At 40.4% G+C, this 24,352-nt stretch overlaps 1 protein-coding gene across 2 annotated transcripts in view; it reads left to right on the top strand.

Annotated features, from left to right (window-relative positions):
• The window catches only part of mast2 (microtubule associated serine/threonine kinase 2), a 264,070-nt gene extending 239,999 nt beyond the window's left edge, over positions 1 to 24,071 (top strand). For both annotated transcript variants that reach the window (XM_083887689.1, XM_083887688.1), the window contains one exon: positions 23,985 to 24,071. The gene's annotated coding sequence lies outside the window, so the exon portion shown is untranslated. The remainder of the gene's footprint in view (positions 1 to 23,984) is intronic.
• The last annotated feature ends 281 nt before the right edge of the window (positions 24,072 to 24,352 follow it).

Here is a 24,352-nt window from a genome sequence, read left to right on the forward strand (position 1 = left end):
CTTCTCCGACTGCGTAATGCGCTATCCGTCTGCGTCACCACGGAGACGCCTCGAGCATTTATACTTCTGCGTCGTGGTGACGGACACGCGCTGCAATTTCCCGCCCGATCAGTAGGGGTCGCTGCGCAAGGTTGTTGTGCTTCTGGCTACAGTGAGCAATGGCGTCGAGAGAGAAAGACTGTTGTTGTTGAAACAGTGGCCGTTTGTCACTTTTCTGTGTCACGGAACGCAGTTTTAAGATCATTTGAGGCGAGAAATTGGCCATTTAGAGTCTAAACATGTGTTGTGTGTGTTAAGATATGACGTATTTATAGTTTGGCAGCGGCGTTATCGGCGGGGATCAGCTCCGCCCTCTGTGGGCGGTCGGGTGCCCACTGTGAGCAGGCACAGAGCAGCTTAGCTCGGCCTGTCCTGAGGACCAATCGCAGCTCTTGCCGTCTCCGTTGTCCCTTGACGGAGTGACGGACACTTAAAAAATATTTCGCGCAGTCGGAGACTACGTAGAGGCTCTTCGACAGGCTCTGCGTCGACGCAGAGTCTCCGCGTAACCTACGCAGAGCACTTTACGCAGAAGTATAAATTGGGGTTTAAAGTCAGGCTCTGCTGGTTTGAGCGATGTGTAGACGTGTGGTGAGGAGAAGTGATGTGAGCAGGACAGCCCCAGTCAGCAGAGGAGCAGCTTTTAATCACACCTACAGCAATAAAGCAGAGTCCAGCTCTGGGGCCACAGCCAACACAGCAATATTACACTAGTCACTGGACGATTGGAAGTGAAAAATCCCTATCAATTCAATCCTCCATCCCACTGTCTCTGATTCTGTCTCCATCCCCTGTCTCACTTGAGACAGGGGATGGAGAAATTAGTCCCTTTGACAGATCACAGTGAAAAAGTCTGCAACTTCATGAACTCAACATGACCTAAATGCAGAGCCACACATGTTCAATAAGTCATAATTGATTATCACTCCGTGTATGTGTCCGGGTTGTGATGCATCGACAGGTTCAGGCGGATTTGTCTGATCTTCTCCACAAAGCAACCGCTTCAAATAGTCACTTGAACCTTCAATATTTTTCTTCTTTCCTACCACGGGTGATAAACGTGTGTTCAATTTCCTCTCCACACGTGATTAGTCTGTCAGCTAATCGAGGCAATGTCTGGTGTCAGGTGTATCTATAGATCTGCTGACAGATGGATGGATGCATGAATGAAAGAATGGATTGTTGGGTGGATGGATGGATGAACAAATAAATGAATGAATGGAGCGGAGCTGGATGAGTAGTCAAGAGTGGAGTGCAGTTTGTGGATTGCTGCATCTTACAGGAGAATCACCTTGCAAGGGTGGTTGGTTGGTTGATTGAAGGATGAGACGTGGGTGGATGTTTGTTTTTATTTCCTGTTTTTAAGGTCAAGTGAAGTCATTTTTAGTAAAGATAAACTTTCCTTTCTTAAAGGGGAAATAAGTAGTTTATAGTGCCATCTAGAGGAGAGGCTGAAATTTACAACAAAGACCTGCTGCTCTGCTCACCCCCTCCCTTCCCTGAGCGCTACGGTATCCTCAGCCGGTCAAATGTCGTCCTCGTCGTCTTTCTCCGTGTCAGCAGATGAGGTTCGTGAGGCGAGGGAGAGGGCGGAGCTACCGCGGCCGTAGCAGACGAAGCGGAGAGAGAGGAGGCGGGACTTCCGCTACAAGTAAAGAGACGCTTGATTTGTTCTCTCGCGTTTGTCCTTACAGGCTCCGGTAGAAACATGGCGTCTCGCTGCTAACAGTGGCTATGCAACCGCGGCCCGCGACCATGTTATTTTACATGACTTTTTGAAACACTACGAAAATTAAACAAAAACTATTATACATCGACTAGACAATGCAGGAGCACATAATATGTATAAAAAAGTGGATTTTGGGTTATATAAACCCATAAATACTACACATTGTCCCTTTAAGGCACTACATTGACGTGAACTACATAATCACACTTGCGGAATCTGTAAATAACTCCAAATGTCCCGAAGTAGACTTGTGAAGGCTTTTTGCCATGGCTGGACACAAATACGATTGGATTTTGGGTTATATAAACCCATAAATACTACATAGTGTCCCTTTAACACTGCACCTTCCACCTCTAAACAAAACCATGTGATTTCTCAGGCTATCACTGGGGCCAAATGCTAATGGTTATATGGCATGGATCTATATGTCAATACATACAGTATGTGGCGAGCCATGGCAAAACCGGAAGCAAAATATTATTTACAGATTCTGAACGTGTGATTTCTAAGCTTTCCAACAATGTCTAACACATGTAAATCGGATAATATTTGAAGAAGATGTGGTCATTTGAATGTAGGCACTCCTCAAACTGCTTTAGGGAGAATTTTATCCTCAAACATTTACACCTTCTGGGAGCCAAGAGACAGAATCATCACATTTACATAGAACAACCCCTCCTGGTCTAATCTGTCAGTGAAACCACACCCTGCTCTGTATGAGCACAGATACTATTGTTGTGAGCTACACTGCTACACAGAACAATGGATTATTAAAGCGGAACTAGACCGGAAGTTCCTATTATCGCTGTTTTTTTTGGTGTGTATCTGCGTCATTACCTTGTTTATGAAGCCCTGACGGTTCAAAACAAACAGTTCAGCCATTGCTGAGAACGTTGTGTTTTATTGTAATCTCGGGGCTCAACGAGATCACTGAAAATCCCGTCATAGTTACGTAAGCAGCGGTTCTCCTGAACAACCGATCGTCCTGCTCCGGGCGGTAGTCCGGGCACATCCGGTTACGTACATTGAACCGCAGAAGAAGAATAACGTCCGTTGTGGAGGTGTTTCACGAGCAACAGTGTCTTCTGACTCTGGGTCTGACTCCGGTTTAAAGTCATCAAAGGGACTGCGGCGGGGAGTCGTGAAGAAGCTATTTTTAAACACTGTTAAAACAATGTTTTGATAATGAGGAGCAGTGCATCCGCCGTTCCAGAGGGGGGCGCTGCGCTTCTGAGAACGGATGTGCTGGATAGTACTGGCCAATCACAAGACTCTGTCTTCTGGGGGTGAAAGTTCACTCTGAAATCTCGCAGCAGAAAAGCACTGTCAGAAAAGAGGATTTCTATCGGCTAGTTCACAGCAACTAGGAGGTTTTTGACCATAAAAACAAGTTAATATATGTAAGTAGACCTCCATAACTAACATGCATGTGCAACAGGAACACTTTATGTGACCTTTAAAATACTAAACCTGAACACTTTCTCTGTGACGTGTTTTCAGTGAGTCCATGACTCTCAGATATTATTATACTTCTGTGTCGCCTCCACAGCTACAGGCCTGATAAATGACACGTGAGTGGTAAACGTGTTGTAGATAGAGCGTGAAGGCAGAAGTATTAACCTGATGTTGTTCTAACTTTATTTTATGTGACAAAATGACTGTATGGGATGTGTGAGATACGTAATATTCTTGAAAACATGAAAAAAGAACTGTTCCTTGTCGGATGACATCGTTGTTCTGATCTGAGGAGCAGTGGAGGAGGAGGAGGCGTGTCATGGTATCTGAGTGGTATTTACGATACGCGCAATTACACTTGGCAACTGTGGGGGCACTTGTGAGTTGAAAATCTATAACAATGCACACTGTATTACTTTAAATGCAGGATTGACTATAAATATGGTTTGTATGATTTTTTTAAAAATATAAACGTTATTGCTTTATTAAATATATGTTTAATACTTCATTGATAATAGTTGGTGTATTTCACAACTATATTATATATATGCATGTTTCTGCGTTGTGTCTTTTTTTCAGTTTTGAGTGAGGCACACACAGGAGTTGAGTTTCAGGAGGATTTATTCCCTTTCAGGAGAAAACAGGGAAAACAAACAGGCGTCACACACAGTCCACAACATGCATCTCGCTCCACTCAGCTCAGAGCGTCAGTGCTCACTCAAAATCCATAAATAAACATTTAAATAAAAACCTAAACGTGAGGAAATTATCAAACATAAATAAAGCAGTCTCCAAAAAGATCAATTAAATAAAAAACAGCATCTAAAATATATACATCATTAAGCAACAAAATATAGATATATTAAGGAAAAGAAATGGGTCTTTAACCCACAATGCAACTCACTCCCGTCAACTCATTTTATATAATTTTATTATATATAAACAACTATGACAAAAAAAATCAGAACAGACATACATTTCAGGAGAAAACAGGGAAAACAAACAGGCGTCACACACACAGTCCACAACATGCATCTCGCTCCACTCAGCTCAGAGCGTCAGTGCTCACTCAAAATCCATAAATAAACGTTTAAATAAAAACCTAAACATGAGGAAATTATCAAACATAAATAAAGCAGTCTCCAAAAAGATCAATTAAATAAAAAACAGCATCTAAAATATATACATCATTAAGCAACAAAATATAGACATATTAAGGAAAAGAAATGAGTCTTTAACCCACAATGCAACTCACTCCCGTCAACTCATTTTATATCATTTTTTCACAACAACTATGACAAAAAAAACTCAGAACAGACATACATTTCAGGAGAAAACAGGGAAAACAAACAGGCGTCACACACACAGTCCACAACATGCATCTCGCTCCACTCTGCAGGATAAAAAAAGAATTACCCGCCACATAACTGGTCAAACAGCGGCATTCACACACAGACACGCAGCGGTGTCCTTAGCTCACTGCCACTAGCATTAAGCTAACCCACGCACTCGTTCAAGCACATAAAAGTCCGCTTCTGTAACAATTTAACAACGTACGAGTTTACCTACACAATGAAGATTTAACCCATGCGCGTGCATTGTAACAAAACTATTTTAAAGTGACAACAAAAAGATGTTTTTTTTAAAAAAAAATCAAAGGGAGAAAGATGCCAACACAACTTACCAGCTCAGAGCGTCAGTGCTCACTGAAGCTGGACACACAGGTGCAACGCCAAATGACTCCCCAGGGAAACAAAAAAGGTATGGCATGTAAAAAAATAATGTGGAACCTATTTACAATAAAAAACAATTTTGGGGGAGTTCACAATAGAAAATTATGTGAAATAGATGGCCAAAATAAAATACAATAAAATAAAATGAATCTCGGCTACATATATATATATACATATATATATATATATTCATATTATATTATCAATGCAACAGCCTTTAAAAGCAGGAAAAGTCATCACAGATACTTAATCATGATATTACGATATCCACAATCTTGTCTCATGTCACAACATATAGATATAATATCCATATATTGCCCAGTCCTAGAAAGTTTGTTTGTTTCACATGTCATAAAAACATCCTTTGGCCTTTTATTAAATATCTATTTAAAATTAAGCAGTGACAAATTTGGCCTATACACAAATAATTGTATTGCAGTGAATTGAATTGTATCACATATGACATCATAGAGCAGGGGTGTCAAACTCAAATACAGAGTGGGCCAAAATTTAAAACTGAACAAAGCCGCGGGCCAAGGTTGAACAAATTAACCTTTTAATAGGGACCCAAACAAGTTTTGCATTGAATATTGAACAAGCAAGGCTTATATAACTTTATAGTGACATGCAAAATCGAGTTTCAAATAATAATAATAATAATTAAAAAATATCAATGGCATATCAAATAAAATTTAAATAAAAATTGAATGCACCCTAAATACAGGCTAATAATAAATTTGAAAATAAAATAACAATAATGAATGAATCAAACATTCAAGCCTTGAAGTAGCAAGAGAAAGTGCATGAATAAAATGTTAATTATTGCTCAGTTTGCAACTTTTAAGTTATATAAGCAACGCTTATATAACTTAAAAGTGCAAAATCAACTTTCAAAAAACAAACGAAAAAACATCAATGGCATATTAAATAAAATTTAAATAAAAAATGTAATGCCTCTTTTCTATTTGCAGCCTTCTGAGGTAAATATCAACATTAACTTTTTCCACAAGCTAATAAATTTGAAAATAAAATAACAATGAATAAATCAACCATTCAGGCCTTTTTACTGCTCAGTTTGCGACACACTGATCTAATCTGATGTGCCCAAGACAGATACCTGGCATCTTTTCTTGGATGCTAGTTCATTAATGTTGTGGTTCAGGCTTTGAGCTGAGGCAACCTTCATTATCGAACGAAGGTGTTCATCAGTCAGACGTATCCTGTGAGACGTTTACGTCATCTTCATTGAGGAGAAAAGTTGCTCACATAGATAAGTGTATAATAATTCCGGCGGGCCAGCTCTAATGTTAATTTGATATTGCCTCAAGGGCCAAATGAAATTACACGGCGGGCCAAATTTGGCCCGCGGGCCAGAGTTTGACACCCATGTCATAGAGAGTAGTGAATCATGTAGTATTATGATAAAAAGTAACTCCACGTATTTGCCGAATCATCCACTAAGACAGCGTCGAACAGCTCTGCTTATGAAACATGAGACGAGACTGGAAGAGGATGCACTTCAGTTGTGCCGGGATGTCGTTTTAAGGAGCCTGTGTTGCTCAAATAGCTCCACTGAGAAATAACTAATGCAAAGACACATCACCCCAGCTTGTGTATCTCCCGGTGAAATAAAACGTTCAGAGAGAAAAAGCATAAAAGGCTGCAGGAGTAGAGGGAAGATGTTTTTTTCCATTTCACTGCATGACATGGAACTTTCTGCATTTGATAAAGGACTACTCGTGGATTTAATGAAATACCCTCCACTAAGAAAGGCTGATACTCTCATCTGTTTCCACCTCTTACTCATGACCAGTGGAAGCTATTGGTCGATTTTGACATCACCATCGACCAATAGCAACGAGGCTGCGACTAACAGAAGAGCGGGAGGACAGACGAAGAGGATGGAGAGATGGAGGTGGAAGAGAAAGGCTGGCTGGAAGAAGGAAAGGAAGTGAGCACTTTTAATTTGTGTTTTTGCTGAACTCAGCTGCTCCTGTCAGCGAGGTAGTGAGGGGAAGAAAGGGGACGTGATGAATGAGTGAATAAAAAGTGAGAGTGGGAGAGATAGAAGAGTGCAATTAAATAAAATATTATTTAATCGTTGGTTGAGAGGTTTTATAGCGACAGAAGTTAACAGATTAGATGGAGACAGAAGACAGGATGACTTCATCCATCTGAACCCAGAGATGGACAGAAACAAGCGAGGGATGAGGAAGAAGAAGACGTTCTTCAGATTTTTATTAAGTGTGCTTGTATGAGGTTCATAGTCAGCAGTGACTGCAGTCTCAGAAACTGCTTAAAGGTCACATAGAGTGGTCCTGTTGCACATATATGTGAGTTATGGAGGTCTACTTACATATATTAAGTTGTTTTTATGGTCAAAATCCTCCTAGTTGATGTAAACGAGCCGATTGAAATCTGTCCTTTTCGAAGCGCTTGTCAGTCGCGCTATTTCAGCCATAAATCTCGCCCGAGAAGACAGAGTGTGTTGTGATTGGCCAGCCAGCGTAGAGCCTTCCCACCTGTGTTGTGATTGGCCAGGTATCTGGAAGTGACGTAATCTATCACGTCAGCTCTCAGAAGCGCAGCTCCCTCTCTGGAGCGGCGGATGCACTGCTCCTCATTATCAAAACATTGTTTTAACAGTGTTTAAAAATAGCTTCTTCACGACTCCCCGCCACAGTCCCTTTATGACTTTAAACCAGAGTCAGACCCAGAGTCAGAAGACACTGTCGCTCGTGAAACACCTCCACAACGGACGTTATTCTTCTTCTGCGGTTCAATGTACGCAACCGGATGTGCCCGTACTACCGCCCGGAGCAGGACGATCGGTTGTTCAGGAGAACCGCTGCTTACGTAACTATTACGGGATTTTCAGTGATCTCGTTGAGCCCCGAGATTACAATGAAATACAACTTTCTCAGCAATGGCTGAACTGTTTGTTTCGAACCGTCAGGGCTTCATAAACAAGGTAATGACGCAGATACACACCAAAAAAAACAATGATAATAGGAACTTTCCGGTCTAGTTCCGCTTTAAGACGTGCACACTGAAAACTTTTGGCTTACAGGAACACAGGAGCTACTGCTGCCTCATCTGGTAAGTGATGAAATGCCAAAGTCACAAAATGACTCTTTTGATCTCACTGATGGAGGCAGCTGTGACGTAAAATCCATCATTCAAAAAAAACGGAACTATCACATCTCAGTTTGAGCAGTTATTGCAAACAAATAATAATAATAATAAACACCATAATAATTGATTGTAAAGTGACTGAGATGCAGTTTGTCTGAGCATGTGTAGGTGTTTTATGTAATGCACTAATGTACTCTGCTGCAGTCTGAGCCAGCATGACTCATCATTTCCAAAACAGAAAGTGCCCACTCTGTGTCCACACTGCATCCAATCATCATCATACACTTTCTCAATCACAAACAGACACACACACACACACACACACACACACACATTCTTGTACTTGCTGCATACTGAGGACTGGGTTGCTGACAAAGTGAGAACCAGCATTTCCACTTTATAAATCAACACAATTACAAATATGTACTTCATGAATGACATCTACAAAGAACTACTGGTTGCAGTACCATAAAATGTATGCAGGTGGAGCCCCAGAGCAAAAAGGGCTGGAAAACTTTTAACTTTTTTTTTTTTATTTTTGGTCCAACATTTTACAAAAACATCATACTAAACTATGTCATCCAAAAGTTGAAAATAATTTAAAAAAAAAAATTTGGTCCAAAATTTGACGAAAAAGTCATACTATACTATGTCTTCCAAAATTAGAAAAAAAAATTTGACCCAAAATTTTTGGTCCAAAGTTTGACAAAAACGTCATACTATACTGTCATCCAAAATTTTCAAAAAAAATTGACCCAAAATTTTTGGTCCAAAATTTGACAAAAACGTCATAGTATACTATGTCGTACAAAATTTGATTTTTTTTTTTGACAAATTGAGTATAGCATGTTACACCAACCTAAGGAAGTGATTTCAATGCACACTCCGAAGCAAACTCCACACAGACCCTCAGTCGAACCAGGATCTGAACCAGTGACCTTCTAGCTGTGAGGCAACAACTCTCACCCCGTACTGTGTTCCATATCAACATCACAGTGCCGTCATTTGCAGAGAAATACACAAAAGTCACTCTCTGTCATTTCCCTACCGGAACATTCAAATGTAGGTGATTGACACATATACAGAGATTGGTATGTATTATGAATAAGAATTATGGTCATTATTATGTAAATAATCATATTTTAAAATGTTATTTCATCAAATTACATCTGTGTATATTGTATGTAATTGTGAAAACAAATCCATTTTAATCCATTGAAAACATGTTTTGAATAATATAGCTTTGAAAAAACATGCTATGACATTGGTTTACATCAATTTTTGAAGTAAATCTGTTTTCTCAAGTCAAGTAGTTATCTGACTGAACTCAAAACACATTGGATTAATTGGTGATTTTACATAAACATCATCAATTGTTTCATTAGGATTTGAATAAAAAATATGCATCACATTGAGTGTATTAGTCTGTTTATATTAAATGTGTAGACTGTATCAACATTAAGAGGTGAAGTTGCAGCTAAATATCCCTCACCTCACTCTTCCCTTTCAAGTATGTTGTTAAAACGACGTATAGCCTCCAGTTAAAACTCACAATATGTGCAGTTTGTCCCTTGTGGGCTACTGTAAAAACATGATAGTCTAAAATGGCATCCTCCTCCGAGGTGACCCTGCTCCTGATACAAATAGGAAAGGTTCATTATGGAGGAATGAAAAACAACATTGACAAACATTGTGTCAGTCTATTATTATGATCATTATTAGTGAAGAGGCCTCAACATGTTCACTTTCTTTATCTCTAAGTCATACAATCGTCTCATAGCCTCCGTGTTTCTGCATGACCATGAAAATAAGATAATTGAGTTTTTCCGCCTTCACCTTCCATCTCATGTGACTGCGTGATTCACACTGACAACGGCTGGAAAAAGATGGAAAAGAAAGATGATGCTCTTTGACATCTTCTTTCTTCCTTCCTCTTCAGCCTCCCGGTGGGCTCACACTCGTCGTCTGACCCTCGCTCTGCTCCCTCCTCCATCTTTCAAGAAAGTCAAACTTATCCTTTGTGTGCTTTTCGCGTGACCTCGCGTGGGTCGTGTGTGTCGGCACGAATCTGTGCACAAGCCACCGCTTTTAATATATGTTCCATAGGATCTGTCTGTGTCTATCAGTGTCCTGTAGGTATATGCATGGCCGGTGTGACTCGGGGATGTCAGCAGCTGCATTTCTCAATGTTTTCCAACATAACGTGCGATGGATTCCTCTCATGCAGCCCCCTTTTCTGTCTCAACATATAAATATATATATAAATATATATATATGATGTGGGATTGCGTGTCACGACTGCATGCTAAATTCCTGAGTGCCTTCATGTCAGCTCCTGTCAGTTAATTACTTTGAGTGTGTGCATGGCTTTGGCCCCATGCTGACCCCCCCACCACTGCCCCAGGATGACAGGTGTGTATGTATGTGCATACTATATACTGTCTATATAAAACAAATGAATAGTTTTTGGTTGATTTCTCATTTTTCTTGAGTCAGGTGTCACAATTGCTTAAACTGATAGGATCTCCTGATGGAAACAGGGAAATGGCCTTTTCCATAAAACCTGTGTTTAATTTTACAGTTTTTAAGATACGTTGACTTTCTGAGTCAGGAATGAATTTATAGTTGCACCAGGAAATGTTTTGAGCCTTCATAATAAAATACATCCTGTGAATGAATGAATGAATGAATGAATGATGTATTATTCAGATACATCAGACCCTTTATCATCCCTGCTCAGTCAATTGAGGAAAAACAATGATTTGACATCACAGCACACAGGGGTTGTTGATCCACTGCTGCCTCCATCACTAACTTTAAATTGTGACTTTGGTGTTTGAAATCCTTCTTTAGGCTTTGCCTTACTGAGACAAACTAAGATCAGGCAGGAGAAGACCAGCAACTCCTGTCCCCATGAACTAAAAACAGGTTTTCTCTTAGGACAGGTATGTCCAAAGTCCGGCCCGCAGGACAATAATGGGATTCAGTCAGCTTTGGTTTTAAAATTTATTATTTCTGGCCAGGGACGGACTGGGACAAGTCATCCCCATAAGCTCAGGTGGTAAACAGATGTGCTTTGAAACCAGAGTTCTGAGTCTGACAGACAGATGCATGCGCTCTAATGTTCTCTCTCAATCTTTCACACTGTGCTTTAAAGGTCCCATATTATACCCTATTAACCCAAGTTAAACTAGGTCCTGGTGCCCTAATGAACATGTCTGTGTCATGCTTTAGTCAAAATATCATAAGGATGAAGCACAATAGCAGTTCAATAACCCTGCCAAAACAGCCTTTTTCACAACGCTCGGTTTTGTGCCATACTGTCGCCACTTATCACCTATTGTCATTGTAAATTCGTATGCTAGAAAAAGACCTTGAATGCACCAGTGTTACTGCGGCTCCAACTGACGTGTGTGGATCAATAATATGAGGAGAGAACGTGGAAACACGACAGAAAGGAAGCCTTTGGTTGAGAAGAAATGTAGGACAACATCTACATCTTTCTGAATGAATGGTGAATCTCAGTGCTTTGATCCATGCGTACGCACACTTCGATTCATCTGAATTCATTTGTGCGTACGACAGTCTCTGGGTTTTGCCGTACGCCAAGTTTCAGTAGGAAAAATCCACGCAAGTCTTTGTACATGAGGCCCCTGGTCTGTAGTCATGTCCCTACAGTTGGCACATGAACACCAGTTTACCCCTGACACAGCAGCAGAAGGTGGGTTATCATCCACCCTGCACTGATGCATCATCAGAGCATCAAAAACTAGACCTGGTTTAGAGCTGTTAGCTCTCTGTGCTCCTCCAGAATCGTCTTCACCACAAGTCTATGAACACAAAACACAAAAGAGAAAAAATAAAGTGTTAGTTTGAATGATGTTTGATCCGTCTGGGTTTGACAGTACAGTACAGAACTATATGTTTAGTTTGTTGCGTTCAAAGCTCACTGGGCCAAGCATGTGTTTCCATGATAGTAATGTGCTATTTAATCATAGAGTGAAGGTTAATCACTATTCAATCCAACCTCTGATGTTACACAATTGATGATACAATCCACTGAGCAATCTGTAACATATGTGCTGCTAAATCATGTGCTGACACTTGTTACATGGATGCAGCTCATCCTTTGAATGTGTGGGTTTTCTCCAGTCAATAACACATATTGATTACATACCAAGACGTTCTGTTCTAGGTTTTATTTATTCATGAATTTATTCTTTAGATTTAGGGCTGCAACAGTTAATTTTTGTGAAATATGAGTTTTTTGTGTAACATATTTTAAAACAAGTTCTCATTCAGCTTCTTCAATGTGAATATTTCATGGATTATTTGCTCCATAAAATAAATAAATCATTCAAAGTGAATAATTTTTGTTTCTGGACTAAAGCAGACATTTGACAACATCGCCACTCCAAGGTTTCCAAAAACAAAGATCAACATTTTTTCAGAATGTTCTGAGATTTTATGGACGATGAATCCATTATTAAAATAATAATGATGATCATAATAACAATAATAACAGACAGATCAATTTCATCAAATTACAATGGACGTTTTCCCCCCAATTTATCAGCATTTCCAGCTTATATAATGATAATAATAATAATTCTACAATTAATAATTACTCCTGCAGTTATAACACAGTCCTTTGCACAAGTTACTCTCTGTGGTGACACGAGATAAAGTTGCAGCATCCCATGTCTGATTTTATGACTCCTCCCCCTCCCTCCCTCCTTCCTTCCTCCCCAAAAAATAAAAGAGTCACAGAGTCAGAGCACTCCCTTGTGGTGCCAAAGCTGAACTTCAACACTTGAAACTTTTTGTTGCCTGTGTTTCTTGAATGTGCAGAGTGAGTCATGACGGATGATTATACTCTGGTGTTTTCTATCAAGTAAAACAATAACACAACGCTCAGATAGCTCGGATAGATTGCTGCAGGGCAACATTTTAAACTAGGTCTCAAATTATTATTTTGTTATTCTTCATATTGTGTTGCCGTAATTTTATCTGTATTGTGTATTTTAACCTACATTTTAATTGTCCCCTAACTCATTGGCTACCAGCCATTTTCAGCATGTTTTTTTTCCAAGCACTTTACAGAATTTTGACTGATTTTCCAAGATTCACAAAACTGTGTGTTCCACGACAACACCGAAACTACCAAAAGAGAGAGTAGACCCTCTTCTTTCATCTGATGTCATTGGCAGTGAACGCTTGCAACAATCTTCAATGGAGAAATGCAGCAAACCCTCACATTTGTGACACCTGCCACGGACAAAGGGGGCGCAAGTCGGTCCAGCGCAAAACGAGTAAAACATGAAAAAAGTAATTTTTATTTTTTCAAAATGAGGGATTTTCGTTTTTTTTCAGAATTGTTCAACTTAAAGTTTATAAGAAGCCACTTCATGCTTCAAATCACAGTATTGTGGGTCTTAAAACCATAAACTTGCACTCACATGCCTAATTTTGTTTAAATAATTCTTGCACGTTTTCTGTGAATCATATAAACCTTATTTCACGTCTAAATTATCACTGTTTGTCTCCTATATGACATATTTAACTGAAATGTCATTTTCAAACAACCAATGATTTATAAAGGTAGATCATGAAGATTTACATTGGTGCCCAAACTTTTGCAAACCACTGTATGACTACACGAGTGTATGGACAAGAAATTAGAAGAACATGATAAGCCTCCCCCCATATGTTTTTTAGGTTATTTTATTTCAAATTATTGTATATGTATTGTTCTGTGTCGCAGTGTAGCTCACAACAATAGTATCTGTGCTCATACAGAGCAGGGTGTGGTTTCACTGACAGATTAGACCAGGAGGGGGTTGTTCTATGTAAATGTGATGATTCTGTCTCTTGGCTCCAGAAGGTGTAAAGGCCACATTATACTTCTCCGACTGCGTAATGCGTTATCCTTCTGCGTCACCACGTAGACCACTCGAGCCTTTATACTTCTGCGTCGTGGTGACTGATAGGCGCTGCAATTTCCCGCCCGATCAGTAGGGGTCGCTGCGAAAGGATGTTGTGCTTTTGGCTACAGTGAGCAATGGCGTCCGAGGGAGAAAGACCGTTGTTGTTGAAACAGTGGCCGTTTGTCACATTTCTGTGTCACGGAACGCAGTTTTAAGATAATTTGAGGCGAGAAATTGGCCATTTAGAGTCTAAACATGTGCTGTGTGTGTTAAGATATGACGTATTTATAGTTCGGTAGCGACGAAGTCGACTGTGTTCAGCTCCGCCCCCTCTGTGGACGCTCGGTGCTCACTGTGAGCCGGCACAGAGCAGCTTCGCTTGGCCTGTCCTGAGGACCAATCGCAACTCTTGCCGTCTCCGTTGTCCCTTGACGGAGTGACGGACACTTAAAAAATATTCCGTGCAGCCGGAGACGACGTAGAGGCTCTTCGACAGGTTCTGCGTCGACGCAGAGGACTCTGCGTAACCTACGCAGAGCACTTTACGCAGGAGTATAAATTGGGCTCAAATGTTTGAGGCTGAAATTCTGCCTAAAGCAGTTTGAGGAGTGCCTATATTCAAATGACTAGATCTTCTTCAAATATTATCCGATTTGCATGTGTTGGACATTGTTGGAAAGCTTAAAAATCACACTTTCAGAATCTTTAAATAACTCAAAATGTCCCTCGGTAGACTTGTGACTTTTTTTGTGGTTGTGCCATGGCTGGACACATTTCATTCCATTTCTGTCTTTCATCCACTCAAAACTTGTCTCACAGACTGTCAGTACCTGAGTCCAGAGACTGTTGCAGCTCTACCGGTCCACCAGACGCTGCAAGGGCTCTATACAGAGACTCACTGCTCAAACCTGCAGGAAGAAGAACAGAAGAAATGAGGAGCTGTTCTGTGTTGGAAGCAGAAACTCGCAACACAAATAAGAGAAGAACATCCTTTCAAGTATGTGAAGGCCACCGTAGAACCCTGAAAAGGGGAGGGATAAGAGGAGGAGTCCTTTGTTTGTTGCAACACAAACGTTGCATTCTCATTAGATATCACTATTTCTTACACACAGAACCCTTAAATGTGTTTGTCTCTGCATGAATTTCCGTGCTATCAAATACTGCTGAGGAAACCCCTCCTGCACAACTAAGAGTCACTTTGTGTTTTCTCACCATGTTTGTCGACGGCCTCAATTATTCTCCAGTGTCAGACAAAAGCTCCGCCTCCACACCTGAGTGTGAGACAAAAGAGGAGACAGAGCATAGTATAAAATATTTATAAAAACAATTATGTATCTCTTTATGATTCTGATCAAATTAAAAATTGGGTCTAATTTACAACAATAACAGAGCCGATGAGATCCGCCTCCATGAACACATATGTTGCTAATGACGATACGCTTCCTGGTTTTTAAATGATGCGTTCATGGCCGCAGGTTTTTTTTTAGGACGTCCTGGCCAAAAGTGGCATCTAATTAGACTCTAATTAAACTAACCCTATTGAAACTGAAGGAATTCTTATTATTATTCTGCGGAATGAATCGCGTCTTTGAGGCCTTTCCCATGCCCCAAAACTCACAGATTTTTGCAACCACATCAGACCTGGTGAACAATTGCGTGTGATTGCGGGGCAAATAACTGCTCCGCGAACATCAGCTCTAACATACATGCACAAAACTTACACTGTTGCCACTCTCTTTTGTTGTGCAATTGACAGTTGAGTCATATCACAACACACACGTTGACTGCGTTGACTATACCTACCATACTTACCATAACCCAGTCTCACCCTAAATTTGACCATAAACACAATTCAAATCTTAGTCCTAAACACTTACCCAGTCCCTCAGAAATCAGGTTCTGCCTCATTAGGACCAGGTTTATGGTCTCCATGAGGACTACTGGTCCTGACAATTCAGTCAGTGTTTATAACAGAAAATGTCTTAAAGAGGTAACAAATACACACACACACACACACACACACACACACACACACACACACACACACACATTCTTGGACTTGCTGCTTACTGAGGACTGGGTTGCTGACAAAGTGAGGACCAGCATTTCCACTTTATAAATCAACACAATTACAAATATCTACTTCATGAATGACATCTACGAAGAACTACTGGTTGCAGTACCATAAAGTGTCTGCAGGTAGAGCCCCAGAGCAAAAAGGTCTGGAAAACTTTTTTTATTTATTTTTTTATTTTTTATTTTTGGCCCCAAATTTTACAAAAACGTCACACTATACTATGTCGTCCAAAATTTGAAAAATGAAATTTGACACAAAAATGTTGGTCCAAAATTTTACAAAAACATCAAACTATACTATGTCGTCCAAAATTTGAAAAAAAAATTTGGCCCAAAATTTTTGATCCAAAATTTGAGAAAAACGTCATACTATACTATGTCGACCAAAATTTGAAAAAAAATTTGGCCCAAAATTTTTGATCCAAAATTTGACAAAAACGTCATACTATACTATGTCGTCCGATATTTAAAAAAAAAATTGGCCAAAAATGTTTGGTCCAAAATTTTACAAAAACGTCACAATATAGTATGTCGTCCAAAATTTGAAAAATAAAATTTGACACAAAATTTTTGGTCCAAAATTTTACAAAAACGTCACACTATACTATGTCGACCAAAAAAAAAAAAAAAATTTGGCCCAAAATTTTTGATCCAAAATTCGACAAAAACGTCATACTACACTATGTCGTCCAAAATTTGAAAAAATAAAATTTGATGACAAATTGAGTATAATATGTTATAGCTACCAAAGGAAGTGATTTCAATGAAAACAAAGTGAGGACCGGCCAAAATGTCCTCACTCCGTAAAAATTACCTCACTGTTGATTAAAAACCCTCACTGGTCCTCAGTATGCCGCAAGTACAAGAACACACACACACACACACACACACACACACACACACACACACACACACACACACACACACACACACACACACACACACACACACACACACACACACACACAGGCATGCATGTTCCAGTTATTGCTTTAATCATTTGTCAGGAAAACACAAATCTGATGTGTTTACAGGTGTAGAGACCTGTATCTGTTGTTCTGAATGTGTGTGTGTGTGTGTGTGTGTGTGAGAGAGAGAGAGAGAGAGAGAGAGAGAGAGAGAGAGAGAGAGAGAGAGAGAGCAATGAGAAACAGCAGAGGAATTTTCAGAGATATAGGTCGTGAAATGTACAGTGCTTCCATTAACATCACTGTCACAACACATCACAGAGGCAATATCTCACAGTGTGGAGAGAAGAGAGGTAAAAAGAGAAATAAAAAGTAAGAAAGAAAGTGAGAAAAAGAGGATAATGTGAAAAAGAAAACTACAGGACAAGGAGAAGTACAGTATGTGAGGGTAAATGAAAAAAGGGAGAGAGAAGCAGCTTGACAGTGAAAGACGTGGACAGCAAAGAGGACAAAAGAAGGCAAGAATGAGGACAAAATAAAAGGGTAAAGACACAAAAAGAACAAACTAGAAGAAAAAAGAAATGTACACAACTTAAGAGCACACAGAGAATAAAACAAAAGAAAAAAGGGAAGGAGACAATAGAGATGAGGATGAAATATGAACAGGGCAAGGGGAGGAGGTGAAGGGAAATACAGAGGATGGAGGTAATGGAACAAAGGCGACAAAAGAAAACAACAGATGAGAAGCTCTGCACCAGATCCTCCTACCAGCTCCTATAGAGGACGTTTGGAGCTACACACACACACACAGATGTGTGCAGCTATTCTTGATGGGACACTGCATTGACTTCCATTCATTTGGACAGCCTAAACAAAGCCTTATACTTAAAGTTAACATAACCAGTTAAGCACTTAACTTAACCAGTTTCCGAAATGATGTAAATGATGCCTCATTAGGACCAGGTTTTGGTCTCTTTGAGGGTCATGACAAGGTCAGTGTTTATGACAGAAAATGTAAAGAGTCAGACCACCAGAGTGACACACTATCATAAACATTGATTTTAAAATCTAGCACTCCAGGGCAGATGAACCTCTACCTGAGCAACTTGGCTTTAATTTGTCGAATGAAAAGTGACTCAGGATTTGTTGTTGTTTTTCCCACTCGTGGTGTGGTGTTAAAATGACCCGGATGAGTGGATATGACACAGACAGACAAGGGAGGGAGAAAATATCCACAGACACAGAGAGATGAGGTGCAGATGCTGAAGTGACCTCCAGGCTGCTGGAGCGTGACTGCTGTATCCTGTTACCAATGTGAAGGCTTGAAATGACAATCTCCTCTACTGCTGCTGCTAATATATATATATATATATATATATATATATATATATATATATATATATATGTATATATATATTTTCCTTCTCTTCCTCCACCATCTCCTGATTGTCAATCTCTCTGGTTTCTCCCTCTCTCACTCCTCTGCTGCTCCCGCTCTCCTTCATCTTTGTTCTTCTTCTGTTCTTCTTTGTTTCTGAGTCAGTACTGGCCATGTATTTTTGTGCTATTAAAAACAAAACTTTTGCAAATGTATCAAGCATCCATTTTTTTTTGCTTCACAATATATATTGTCATTTAAGTGAGGCCAAGTTGTCAGTGAGAAGAGATCATTCTACAGAATGTTTTTTAAAAATTGCTCAAGAGTCTCAGCAGCTGTTCCACACAGAAGAGTCCATCTCCTCAGAGCTCTGCCTGGAGTGTGCGTATGCATCAATAAGTTAAAGGTCACACAGAGTGGTCCTGTTGCACATATATGTTAGTTATAAAGGTCTACTTACATATATTAACTTGTTTTTATGGTCAAAAACCTCCTAGTTTCTGTAAACTAGCCGATAGAAATCCTCTTTTCTGACAGTGTTTTTCAGCCGCGATGTTTCAGAGTGAACTTTCACCCCCAGAAGACAGAGTCTTGTGATTGGCCAGTACTATCCAGCACATCCGTTCTCAGAAGCGCAGCGCCCCCCTCTGGAACGGCGGATGCACTGCTCCTCATTATCAAAACATTGTTTTAACAGTGTTTAAAAATAGCTTCTTCACGAATCCCCACCACAGTCCCTTTTATGACTTTAAACCGGAGTCAGACCCAGAGTCAGAAGACACTGTTGATCGTGAAACACCTCCACAACGGACGTTATTCTTCTTCTGCGGTTCAATGTACGTAACCGGATGTGCCCAGACTAGTGCCCGGAGGAGGACGATCGGTTGTTCAGGAGAACCGCTGCTTACGTAACTATTACGGGATTTTCAGTGATCTCGTTGAGCCCCGAGATTACAATAAAACACAACGTTCTCAGCAGTGGCTGAACTGTTTGTTTCGAACCGTCAGGGCTTCATAAACAAGGTAATGATGCAGATACACACCAAAAAAAACAGCGATAATAGGAACTTCCGGTCTAGTTCCGCTTTAAAATATTCTCACTTGTTGGAACATATGGTTGTTCATTGGTTGAGTGTGCTTCACCTCTCGTGAAGACATACTGTTTGGGATGGTGTGTCTTGGTGATTCCTAAACTTAACATCCATGTTAACCACTGAGAGAGTGCAGTTTATGTTTATGTGAGAAGTCAATAGGTTAGATGATGAAAGCAATAAACACACTTGCCTAAGTTCTGTACTATAACTGCTGTCTGCTCTGTGAAAGCTTGTACTGAGTTCTAGGAGATGAATGTAGGGACATTAAACCAAAATGTGAGCAGAAGCTTTGTAGTGAGCACTAATACTGAATTATTAAGCAACACGGTAATAGTGTGTGTGCTTGTGTGTGTGTGTGTGACTTCCCTGATAACACAACAGCTCTTGCTGATCTGAGATGTCTGAGTGGCCTTTATTGATTGGTTACTATGTTTGCATTCCTTCAGAAATAACATCTCTACATCACAATAATTATAGCCAAATTCTGTCCTTGCAGAACAACAATTAACACGACTTTCAAGACCAATGAGCCGAACCAAGACTGAACTTTTTCTCCTTGTACCCAGAAAATAGTGAATCAGGTATAATGTTGAAGCGACCCCCCCCCCAGTCATCAGTGTATGTGTGTTTATGCATCTCTGATGTGAGTGTCACCTTTCTTTTGTGAGCAATTTACATTATGCATATATCCATTGCTTGTATGTGTTACTTTCAGACATTTTCTGTAATAAACACTAACCTTGTCAGGACCGGTAGTTCTCATGGAACCCAAAACCTGGTCCCACTGAGGCAGAACCTCAGGGCTAAGGTTAGAAGGTTAGGGGTAAAGGCCACATTATACTTCTCCGACTGCGTAATGCGTTATCCGTCTGCGTCACCACGGAGACGCCTCGAGCATTTATACTTCTGCGTCGTGGTGACGGACACTCTCTGCAATTTCCCGCCCGATCAGTAGGGGTCGCTGCGCAAGGTTGTTGTGCTTCTGGCTACAGTGAGCAATGGCGTCGAGAGAGAAAGACTGTTGTTGTTGAAACAGTGGCCGTTTGTCACTTTTCTGTGTGACGGAACGCAGTTTTAAGATAATTTGAGGCGAGAAATTGGCCATTTAGGGTCTAAACATGTGCTGTGTGTGTATAGATATGACGTATTTATAGTTCGGCAGCGGCGTTATCGGCGGGGATCAGCTCCGCCTCTGTCAGGACGCCCGGAGCGCACTGAGAGCCGGCACAGAGCAGCTTTCGCTCAGCCTGTCCTGAGGACCAATCGCAGCTCTTGCCGTCTCCGTTGTCCCTTGACGGAGTGACGGACACTTAAAAAATATTCCGTGCACCCGGAGACGACGCAGAGGCTCTTCGACAGTCTCTGCGTCGACGCAGAGTCTCTGCGTAGCCTACGCAGAGCACTTTACGCAGAAGTATAAATTGGGCTTAAGACTTTACTTAAGCTGTACAAATGTATGTGTGTGCTTAATCAGGCAGCTGGTGCATTGTAAATAAAAAATTATATAGACCTATCAACCATTACATTTCCAATTAACACTTTAAACTACTATGTCCATCAGAGCTAAACATATATATATATATAAGTGCAGGTGACCATGGCAACAGTGGTGGTGATTCAGACTCCATTAGACGTTAAGTGACTGGTGAAACTATCCTAACCCTAAATTAAACTGACTAAGGAAGATTAAGTGGCATAGGGCCCTATAGCTTAATCTTCACTCTGTCTTTCACAATGACACAAAGCTGAGGAACTGGGCCATGATGTTCTTAAAACGAGGTGTGGTCTGTCACATACTAGGTTTGCTTTGGCTGTCACTTTTTCTTCTGAATTGAGATTATTACAATGTTGAGCTGTAATGGACCACTCAAAATGCCTGCTGCAATATCACATGTGTCTAAGACATTGGTTCTCAAAGTGACAGAAACATTTCTGGCGGCTCCGCAATGAATTACAGTTGATAGTTTTAATCCAGGAGCTACTAAGCTTGTTAAATGTTTATTGAACATTACTGGATACAGACCAATAAGTGTAAACTGTAGAACTGCTGTTCTGGTCTGGATCTGGTCATTAAAATTATTACTAAAATAAATAAATTATTATTAACGGGATTTCTTTCTGTTTTTTTTTTTCCTTTGGCGGCCCTCAGTCCAATGTTGGGTTCCTAAATTGGCCCTCGGGTATCAGTTTTGAGAACCCCTGGTCTAAGACGAAGACTAAGAAGCAGTACCTCCTTGAATCCAGCAGAAGGTTTTGCTAATAAGTAATTTGTAACTGAACGCGATTTTACACACAAGACCTTTCTCATGATCATTGATACCCCACAAGATGAAATATTGCGTGGAGCCTCAGACCGATGGAGATTGACATTATAGCACCAAACTGTTGTCTCCTTCTCCACCAAGTACTAAGTAATGTTTTGATAGGGGGTCAAATACTTATATCACTCAATGAATTGCAAAATAATTTAAATCTTTTGTTTTATGTGATTTTCTGGATTTTCTTTTTGATATTCTGTCTCTCCCTGTTAAAATAAACCTACCATTAAAATTATAGACCGTTCATTTCTTTGTTAGTGGATGATCTTACAAAATCAGTGAGGGATCAAATACTTATTTCCTCCACTGTACATCTCTCCATATTGTCACCTATAACATTTAGCAAGCAGACATCAGGTGTTTAAAATAACATTAACTGTAGGTCACATCTACGTGTTCACACCAGGAGATCATGGTCCCTGGTCGGCGCAAATGAATGCAAAAGTAGCAGAACAATGACCTTGCGGCACGATGGTACGAATGATCCGAGCACTAGCTGTCTCAGTATACACAACTGTCCCTTTAAAATGTAATAAAACCCGAGGTGTGCATGTTGGTTAATAAGAAATCAAGAATATGAAACAAAAAAATTGCATTTTAACTTTTCCAACATGACAATTTGGACACAAAGGACAAAGACTGAGTGGAATGTGTGCATGCAGTCATTGCCACAGTTCAGGATTTGAGTGCAGAAACCACAACCTTCCCATTAAATCATCCCTCTGCAGCCTGCTAAAGAATGCAGTGTGTGTGTGTACATCCTCATCCATCTCTGTCTGATTCACGATTTGTCAGTATTATGCATTAATGAGGGCACAGGAAACCACCATGCATTCACAGTCAAATGAAATCTCAACACACACCATCTGCAGGTTCCTCTTGTCTGCCTGAATACAAATTTGCACAGCGTGACCATAAACCATTAGCAGACAGACTTACAAAGCAGCACACACGTACACACACACACACACACACACACACACACACGATATTGCAGCAGAAAAGACTTGTTTTGATTGTACGTGCTCACCTTGAAGACGCTGAAGTGTACATTTGTCTGAATATGATATAAACTGGAAAATGACATAAGAGAAGGAAAGGGAAAGCTGAAACAAGTAGGGCTGTAAAGTCATCAGTCATTAGGAGGAAAATACCAAGTAGTTTTAGAGCACCCGTGTGTTAACAGGTAACAGCCTGTCTTCAGAGAACACCCCCCCTTGTTTTCCACTATTTTGGTTTAGTCCAGCCCAGTGTTGTCGTCACTCCGTGGCTAATGAGCGACAGACAGATTAGTGTTGCCATTAATTAGACGTGAATGTTGAGCTTTTTATTTGAGGCTACAGTCAGTCCTCCTGTCGCATCCATGTCAAAGACATCAGCAGTGTGGCAGCATTTTTCAAAAGTAGATGACGGTAAAAAAGTGGAACGCAAACTTTGCAAGCAACAGTTTGCTTTTCACAGCTCCGTTTTGAGTATGAACATATCAGAATTATTAGCATATTTCAATGTTTTAGTCTAATAATCGTTGTTGGTTGGTTTTATAACTGCAGACGCACCTGCTTGTGTCTCAGCCGCGAAGCTGCGCTCCTGTGTTCACTCTCGCTCTGTATTCCTCAACAGTTATTGTGCTGAAATTACTAGTTGACATAGTACATTATTTTTGGATATCACAGGCTATGGTATTGTGCAGATGAACGTAATGCAAAACGCTGTCAGAGCCGTCAGACTCTGGTGAACTCCAGGCTGCAGGTCTTTTCAAATTCAAATAGAAACAACAATGAAAACTTTACATACCGCAGTTCTTAATAGCATGTATTGCCCCCTTTAACATCAATGCTCGACAGCTTGAAGTCTTTTGTGGTAGTTGTGAATGAGGCTCTTTATCTTCTCAGATGGCCATTCAAACCTGTTTGTGTCAAATTGTGTGCATGTTATCAGGCCAAATCACCAGGGTATGTCAACTTTTGATCAGGGTCATTTGAATAGTTTGTGTTGTAATTATGATTTAAAAAGAGTAAACACAGTGGTCTGACAATAAATGGCTTCAGCCAACCACTAACCATGACTGAAAGAAAAAAATTGTTTGTGTTATCGTTCATATTCTCTGAAAAATGGCTAAGAAATCTTAACTTCTGCCAGGGTATGTAAACTTATGAGCAAAACTGTATATGACTATGAAAAAGAGTGATGAGGTCTGTTTGTATTTAACTCTTAAAGGGGAAATAAGTAGTTTATAGTGCCATCTAGAGGAGAGGCTGAAATTTACAACAAAGACCTGCTGCTCTGCTCACCCCCTCCCTTCCCTGAGCGCTACGGTATCCGCAGCTGGTCAAATGTCGTCCTCGTCGTCTTTCTCCGTGTCAGCAGATGAGGTTCGTGAGGTGAGGGAGAGGGCGGAGCTACCACGGCCGTAGCAGGCGAAGCGGAGAGAGAGGAGGCGGGACTTCCGCTACAAGTAAAGAGACGCTTGTTTTGTTCTCTCGTGTTTGTCCTTGCAGGCTCCGGTAGAAACATGGCGTCTCGCTGCTAACAGTGGCTATGCAACCGCGGTCCGCCGTCA

Source organism: Microchirus variegatus (genome assembly GCF_963457635.1).
Source record: "Microchirus variegatus genome assembly, chromosome: 4".
Lineage (NCBI taxonomy): Eukaryota > Metazoa > Chordata > Actinopteri > Pleuronectiformes > Soleidae > Microchirus > Microchirus variegatus.